This window comes from Danio aesculapii, chromosome 23 (assembly GCF_903798145.1).
Source record: "Danio aesculapii chromosome 23, fDanAes4.1, whole genome shotgun sequence".
In the NCBI taxonomy this organism is placed as follows: domain Eukaryota; kingdom Metazoa; phylum Chordata; class Actinopteri; order Cypriniformes; family Danionidae; genus Danio; species Danio aesculapii.
The window spans coordinates 48,709,030-48,718,016 of NC_079457.1; the positions used below are offsets into that span (position 1 = coordinate 48,709,030).

At 36.6% G+C, this 8,987-nt stretch overlaps 1 protein-coding gene across 1 annotated transcript in view; it reads left to right on the forward strand.

Moving 5' to 3' along the window:
* Positions 1-650, forward strand: part of cdh26.1 (cadherin 26, tandem duplicate 1) — a 36,821-nt gene extending 36,171 nt beyond the window's left edge. The window contains exon 19 of the mRNA XM_056449694.1: positions 1-650. This exon is cut by the window's left edge and continues 636 nt beyond it. The gene's annotated coding sequence lies outside the window, so the exon portion shown is untranslated.
* Positions 651-8,987: the final 8,337 nt, after the last annotated feature.

Genomic DNA, 8,987 nt, shown 5'->3' on the forward strand with positions numbered 1-8,987 from the left:
GAGCCGCTGTTCTGCCTTTAGGTACTGTTTTAATTCTGTGCTCTTTTGCTGGGATGACTGTCTTTGCACTGCTGGATCTCATTTACTCACCTTTAAGCATCACTGGGGTGTTTTTTAGTCATTGGGGTGAATTTGGCTTTATGTTTGCACATTCAGACTTTCACCTTCTTAATTTAATGTCAGAAAAAGTAATGTTTGCAAATCCTAAATGGGTAAATCATAAGATCAGCCAATGACTATCAAAGTACAACATTGCTGATAGTTAGTGAAATGGTGCTAATGTTGTCTTGAAGTCATTCTTACATAAGATTTCAGACACAATATTCAAAGTAGCGTAACAATACGTCATTATAATTCATCTGTGTTCGCCTTTTAAATTCTGCTTTACCACTTTGTTGAACGCCTGAATGTGCGAATATAACTTTACCTCAACTATTTGCTGGTGCATTAAAAAGCATGCCAATGTAATCGTGCACACCACAGCATTAAATGACAGGTGGAAAATCCTCATTTAAATAAAAAAAATCCTCAAAATGCTCCACCAATCAGATTGTTCTCGAGTCTGGAGCTGCTGTATGGAACAAAATCAGTGCCAAAAGTAGTGAACTAAAAAGCTTGCTGAATATCACAAGCTGAAAAAAATTATACATTGAATTAACAATTGCTTGAATTTTAATGACTTGATTTGTCAGGGTTTGGATTTTTAGGGCCTGAAATTTAACACTGCTGTTTATTTAAGCTGTGAATATTTTAACTAATAATATTTCAAACACATTTTCATACTTAACTTCAATAATTCATATTCAATTTCCAGATTTCAGTTACAACATATTCAATACAACATATTTCAGTTTCAGTTACAACATATTCAATACAACATATTTCGACTTTACACGCCTGAAACTTGTCTATAGCACTTGTTCACTGCTGCTCTTATAGATGTGTAAATTGCTTCCTTGTCCTCATTTGTAAGTCGCTTTGGATAAAAGCGTCTGCTAAATGACTGAATGTAAATGTAAATGCAATACAGATGAAAAAATATGAAGTATAATATTCTAAAGGTAATTTTCAGTGAATTTTATTTCAGTTCAAAAATTCACTTCCATTAATTCAGTGGATTACTTACGGGAGCTGCAGGAAAAGCAATAGATTGCAGTTTGACAATCTCCAGCTGCTTTTTCACTAGCAGGTGGACCAATTTAAGATTTTTAACCCAGTAAATAGGTGAGAAAAAAAGCTAATAACAGCACAATAGTAGCCATATTGTCAATGTCAAATTATAACAGCCGAATTTTAATGACTGAATTTTTTAACTGAAATAAACTGAATTGAAAATTGTCTTTTGAATATATTATACATGAAACCTGGAAATTGAATATAAATTAGTGAATTTTTAAGTATGAAAACGTGTTTGAAATATTTTTTGTTGAAATATTCACATCTTAAGTAAAGAGCTGTGTTAAATTTCAGACCCTAAATATACAAACCCTGGTAATCCAAGTCACCAAAATGCAAGCAGTTGTTAATTCAATGTATTATGTTTTTCAGCTTGTGCTATTCGATAAGCTTTATATTTCAGTACTTTTGGCATTAATTTTGTTCCATACTGCTGAAGTTACAGTAAACACCACTTGGTGGTGCTCAAGCGCAAAACGGTGAAAGCGAAAACAGTTTCACATTAATTCAATGAAGAAGAAGATGCACCGAGGTAAGGGCTGTTTCTCAATTCCAAGAATGCAGAAAACAGACTTGCGTTCTTGTAGAGAGCGGTCTTGCCAAGTTACCTCGGAAGAACGAACTCGGTAGAGCGCAAGAACACAGAACGCATCCTGTGAAAAATGAGTTCTTCCCTGATTCTTCCTGATGGTCACATGACCTTCACGCATTTTTAACTGAAAATTACTTAAACATTACAGCGTTCATACAACGATTTATTGTGTTTTTTTGTTGTTTTTTTCTATTTCACAATATATATATTATCAAAGTCCCTTTAAGGCAAGTCATTTCACTCGGCGGCCATCTTTGAAACGCCTCTCGGGCAGTATGCTCAGGCGTTCTGTTTGAATGGGGAAACATAAATTTCTCTAAAACTACTTGCCAAGCTAACGATTACATTACAAATTATGAATAACCAATAGAATTAAACAACAGCTGTCTATTTAGTGTCATTTCTAAATGTTCGTATCACACAAAATCTGCAAAAACTCACATTTGGTCCGAGCCCCTCCCCCGAAGAGTTGTCATCCTATAGCAACCACTGATTGGATCCTGTACTAGAAGGCGGGCTTTATTCGCGATATAGCGATCACTGATTGGCTCTTGTACTAGAGGGCGGGGCTTCAATCGCCATCATGACAGTTACACTTTTCAAAAGTATACGAGTGTCAAATCTTGTGTATTCGATAGTCTTTAATACTATGCATAAAACTTTATATTAAAAAATATATAAATAAAAGTATACGTCGCACAATATAAATAAAACAGACTTTATTTAGAGCTTCAGCAAATAAACACCCTTAATGTGTTTATGCCTTTATTAAGATTTTCATGTTGATGTTTACTTTCACCGTCTCATTAAGGGAAACTCCTGAGGTAAATAAGTGATATCTCTGTACTTTAATAATAAACAGATAGACAATACTGCACTTCCTAACTCCTGTATTCAGCCGCAATTACTTCTGGGATTTCTCGAGCGAGTTTTGCGCTCAAGTCTTCATCGACGCATCTTCGATATCAAGAACACATCCGGGTTCCTTCACGCGTCCTCCGTTCTTGCGGTCTTGAGTTTTGGATCTGAACTTTGGCGGTTGATGATGATGTTACACGAGGACGCATATTGAGAAACAGCCAAGATGAATGTGGAGCTGCTTTTTCGATTGGTGTCTGAACAGAAAAGGCTGTTTGATTAACATAATGACAACCCAGCAGGCACAGGATGTCAACATGACGTCAGATTGACATCATGTACCCCAACATCATGATGATGATGCATTTTGTTTGGAAGTGAAAATCAGAAAGTCAGAACCCAACATCAACGTCCAACCTTAAATCAACCAAACATCAATGTCTAAGTGAAGTCTATTAATAAACTAATTTCGAGAAGAGCACATGCTCATGATTGATCACAGCTGGTCCTGCATTAACTAACACATGATTCACCAATCAGATGATTCCTAACTCACTATAAACAGCCAGGGTTTCAGTTACCTTCGCCTTAAAGAATCCCCCCTTCCACCCTTACTCCACCTTTCCCTTCATGGGGCGGCACGGTGGCCCAGTGGTTAACACTGTTGCCTCCCAGCAAGAACGTCACTGGTTCAAATCCTTAACAGGCCAGCTGTCGTTTCTGTGTGGAGTTTACACGTTCTCCCTGTGCTCGTGTGGGTTTTCCCCAGCTTCTACGGTTTCCTCCCACCATCCACAGACATGTCATAAGCGAATTGATCAATCTAAATTAGCACTTAGCCAGCAGTATATTTCTATATAGCAAATTATAATCTGCCATCAGCTCTAAATAAGGGGGGAATTCCCAAGATCTAGCTAAGCTCAAACTCCCCTCTCGCCCTGCAAACAGGAGGGAGCCCCGGGCTCGAGGATCTTGACCTCAGGGCTCTCTCCCGGGACAGCATGCCAAACACGCTTTAATATCAATCATCAGATAAGGGTGAACTCTTGAATGATGTAACAGCTTGACGTTGTGTGGACGTTACCAATATAACATCTATCAGATGTTGGATTTTGGTTGCCATACCTGACGAATAAATGTCAGTGTTTGACATCAGTATGGTGTTAATTAAAGATGTTGGCTCGATGTTGGATTTTGTTCACTTTCCAACACAACCTAATATCAACAGAATATCGAAGTCATTTCACGTCGTTACTGGACGTCAAAATAACATGGAAACGTAAATTTACCTTAATATTAATGCCTTATGATGTTGTGCGTCTGCTGGGATTAATGTCAGTAGGAGATATTATGGAGGGAAGCAAATAGGATTCCATGGTGAGCTTTATTTCATGACTTTTAATGAAGTGAGGTGCTTTGAAATGTGAATTTTTTTAATTTAATGTTTGACGTAATCTCAACTGAGACATGAAAAGAGGGTGGGGCATAAGGTAGCTCCTCCCCTTTTTACAAAACAGCCAATAGCGTTTAGTTTTTAATCACAGTTCTGCCTGTGAGTGTTTGAGCTCAAGCGCATCAAATGAACAGCCAATAAGACGAAGGGGGAGAGATGCTAGAGAGCATTTGATTGGTCAGAAGATTTGATGTGACACTGAAGTATGAGGTGACGTCAAAACAACTGTTGATCCATTTAGACAAACTAGAGAGACAAACTACAAACTCTTTATCAGGTTTATATCTCTAAATGTGAATTTTGTCGCTGTCTTGAAGCACACTAGATTATCTAATAAACATTAGTTTAATTTAATCGCCATCTAACATCAGGGGGGGATTTTGCACATTCACTCTGCTCAGTCGCTGGTGAACATGGCTTGTGTTTGCATGCTGAAAAACATCTTGAAAACGTTGACGATAAGCTCAAGCGAAAAGCGTCCTGTGTGTATGAGCCTTTATATTGTCACAAATTGTCTTAAAGTCCCATTTTTTTTACTTCAATCTTCTGAACTGCTTGATATAAACTTCCAATTTCAAAAAATAAGCTTGCAATTAGGCCAAAAAAGAGAGAAATGTGTGATTGAAAAGCCGTAATTAACTAATTAACTGAATTGCTCACACAAAAAAGACACTTTGGCAGTTAATTTTAATAATAATACATATAATTACAATAACATTGAAGACTAGTGACATCCATGTTTACAACAAAAACACTAAAAATGTTCATTTTGATGTTCCACAGAAGAAGAAAAAAATATCATACAATGATTAAACCTGACGAGGGTGAGCAAACGATGAGGGAACTTTCTTTGTTGGGTGAAAAAAACACAAAGAGCAAGCAGAAGTTCGATTAGAGAGAAATAAGGGGAAATCAGTATCTGAGAGTCCGCCAGGGGGCAGTAGTGCACCACACATGATAGTTATTATTATTATTTTTCACATTCTTCTTCCGTATTTGTGCTTTCTCTCGCATTAAAGTGCCTTTCTTCATGTTTTTTCTTAAAGGAATGTAGGGAGGCTTCATGAAGAGTGGCTGCAATTAGTTATATTGGGTGTTTATGTATATTTAGTGCTCGTTGTATTGTGAGACATTTTAAAATCCGCCATTTTGTTGAATCTGAGATGTTCAGCTTTTCTAAGGAACAGCATCTCTAGTTTTTAACTGCAAGATGTGAACTTGTACTTACAGCGATATTTGGTGTTTTCTAAGGCTGCTGTTAATAATTAAAATGATATTAAAACATGCTTTTGTTCAGTGTTTTTCATGTGCATATCGAATGCATTTATGTTTAATCTCATGATAAAAATTGAATCAATAATTGAAATGAGTGTTGAACTTGACTAATAAAGGCTGTAAAACTATTGTTACGTTAGCTGTTGTTACATTAACTGTACAGTATATAACACAAGATGCCATCAAGTACAGCGGTGTAAATTAAAATGTTAACAATTGGATGATGTTGAATTAAATACCTGGGTCTCATAGAAGTGACTGTTGTGCGCTGCTTTTATCATTCATTCATTCATTTTCTTGTCAGTTTAGTCCCTTTATTAACCTGGGGTCGCCACAGCGGAATGAACCGCCAACTTATCCAGCATTTGTTTTACCCAGCGGATGCCCTTCCATCCGCAACCCATCTCTGGGAAACATCTACACACACTCATTCACACACATACACTACGGGCAATTTAGCCCCTGTACCGCATGTTTTCGGAGGAAACCCACGCCAACACAGGGAGAACATGCAAACTCCACACAGAAAAGCCGACTGACCCAGCCGAGGCTCGAACCAGCGACCTTCTTGCTGTGAGGCGACAGCACTACCTACTGCGCCACTGTGTCGCCCTGCTGCTTTTATGATTAAAGTAAATAAAGTAGCCCACAGATATGTGGAAAAATAATAGGTTAACACCTCTGAATTTATATATTCACTCTCATATCAGATGAACAAAACCGGAGTCTCCATTCTCCTCAGGACGCTAGCTGATGGCGAGTGAGCGTATACCCCCCATATGAAACGTATACCCCCCCCATATGGTTAATATAAGACACCGTTCCACGTGTCCGACCTGACCAGCACATGTTTCTGCTATAAAACTAGTAATAAGCGGCGGAGAGCGAGAAACGCTGTCAACAGCTCTAGGCAGTTGATATGCCAATGCAGGTGGGGTCCTGACCACGAACCCTTCGCTGCATGCTCATTGCACATGCCCCCCCCCCCAGCGCGTGCTGGATGCAACTGCCGATACAACAACATGTAAAGCCCGCACTTCATCTCAGCTGCTCGATTGCATCCTTCGCCAGGAGGACAGCAATCTCCACTTGCAAGACAGGAGCGCTCTCAGGACTGACCCTTGTGAAATGAACACCCATAAACTTGAGAGGGCGAATAGCGAACTGTATCGCATAGCTGAGTCAGATCATCCGTATCCACTGCTACGGGCTGGTCAGCACCAACCAATGTTGACAAAGCCCATGTTAGCACTAGAGCAATCGTTGACGTGCCAGCGGAGGGGCAGTTCGCGAGGGGAGTGCTCACCCTGGGAGGCAGAGCTGCCGGAGGAAGAGCTGAAAATGAGAGAGTGTCTCTTACCTTACTCCCTGGATCCCGCGATTAGGCTGGAGTGAGTTGAACTGATCTTTTATTGTTGTTGATTTTACTGATGTTGGAAATGGTCCTCGGCCCTCCACAGAGGAAAGAGCAGATCCCCTCTTCTCTGGATGGCCTGTCTCAGGGACGCTTTGTGGTCCTTTTACCGGACTTAACGGCGCACAGTCCCGCAAGCTCAGATTGACCGACGCTGTCATGTCTTCTCCCACACTGGTGAGTAACACTGCTTTCTTTGTTAGACGTCAGGTTGGCAGAAGGAATCTTCAGTCTCGTTCTTTAGAGGATTCTTCAGAGGATCTGAAGCGAAATTCTAATGCTCACTCTCAGCCGCCAGCTGATATATCCCACTAATGGCTAATCGCTGACAGCTGTGGAGCTGAGCTCAGCCAATTCATTTTAGCATTGATTGGTCTGTTATTCTTCAGAGTGATTGGTCGCCTGGTGTACTCCCATAGTCTGTTACCAGAAACACGTTGGAGTTCCCATGAAGGGGAAGTGCTGCTGCTTTCAGTAGTATGATGATAAATGTCTTGTATTTAAACTCCCATTAGGAGCATCTAACACTGAATAAAGCCCATAATCAGTACCTGAAGGGATCATTGTCGTGTTTTTCTGCTACGATGAAATAGAAACTGTTTCTAAAATCGAGATTTCACAGATATTTCATCGTGTGTACACTGAAAAAAGTGTTGCATGCAAAACTGTTGTAAACAATTGATTTGTGTTGAATTTAAACAAATAAATTAAATTGAGCAATGTTCAACTTTAATTTGTTTGTTTAAATTAAGCCTAAATAAATTGTTTACAACCACTTAACTTAAAAAAATTGAGTAAATCCAAGGAATCATCTTTGAATATTTTTTTCAGTGTAGTTAGGACTCGGTGTGACATTGCTCAATGAAAAAAAAGCCATTTTTCACTTTGTTTTTATTGTTTTGTCTCTAGTCCAAATATCTAAAAGTTGTTGAATCAAGAAGCCTTTTCTAAAAATATCCTGTAAAATATTCTGTAACTTCTTAAAACAAGAGAATGTGTTTTGCTTGTCTAGAAAATGCTTCCTAATTTAAGAATGGTGAGATATTTGGACTAGAAACAAGACAAAAAATCTAAATAAAAATCTTATTTGCAGTGTTAGCATCAAGGAAACAGCAGAACTCCACTTCAACCACATATTCAGATATTGCCAGAGGACATCATTATGCACTCTTAAAAATGATGTGTAAATAATAACACATTTTTTTGTGTGTGTTATGGCTATTTTAACACATCTTGTGTATCTTTTTTATTGATTTGTGTAAAAAGTGAAAGTAAAACAACTCGGTCTGCCTAATCATCTTATCAAACTGTTGCTTACATCTTAAACTTTAAGCTATTTGGCACCTCTCTTTCATCGATGGAGGACTTGGATGCTTGGCTACATCTCAGGTATTTGGAGTTTTATTATTATTATTATTATTATTTATATTGTTATTTATATTATTATTATTATTATTATTATTATTATTATTATTGTCATTATTATTATTATTATTATTATCATTATTATTATTATTGTCATTATTATTATTATTGTCATTATTATTATTATTATTATTATTTATTTATTATTACTGTTATTATTATTATTGTCGTTATTATTATTATTATTGTTGTTATTATCATTATTATTATTATCATTATTATTATTATTGTCATTATTATTATTATTATTATTATTATTATTATTATTATTATTATTATTATTGTTACTATTATTAGTATTATTATTTATTATTACTGTTATTATTATTATTATTGTCGTTATTATTATTATTATTATTATTATTATTATTATTATTATTATTATTATCATCATCATCATTATTATTATTATTATTATTATTGTCGTTATTATTATTGTTGTTATTATTATTATTATTATTATTATTACTGTTATTATTATTGTTGTTGTTGTTGTTGTTGTTGTTGTTGTTGTTGTTATAATTATGAACTCTAAAAATGTATTTTGTTGTTATATGTGTGCATTTAGATAGCGGTCATCTCATGTGCTTCATAAACAAGATTTATTTCCCTGATTGCCATTTTCTCACATTCAAAACTAACTACACTGTAAAAATATCCATAAATTAGCAGTTTTATGTGCATATTACTGTACAGAAACCTTTAATAATACACTGCAGCACATTTTCAGTTATTTTACAGAGTTATTTCTCAAGATATTATTTCTTATATCATTTCAAACCACTAAAATGTCA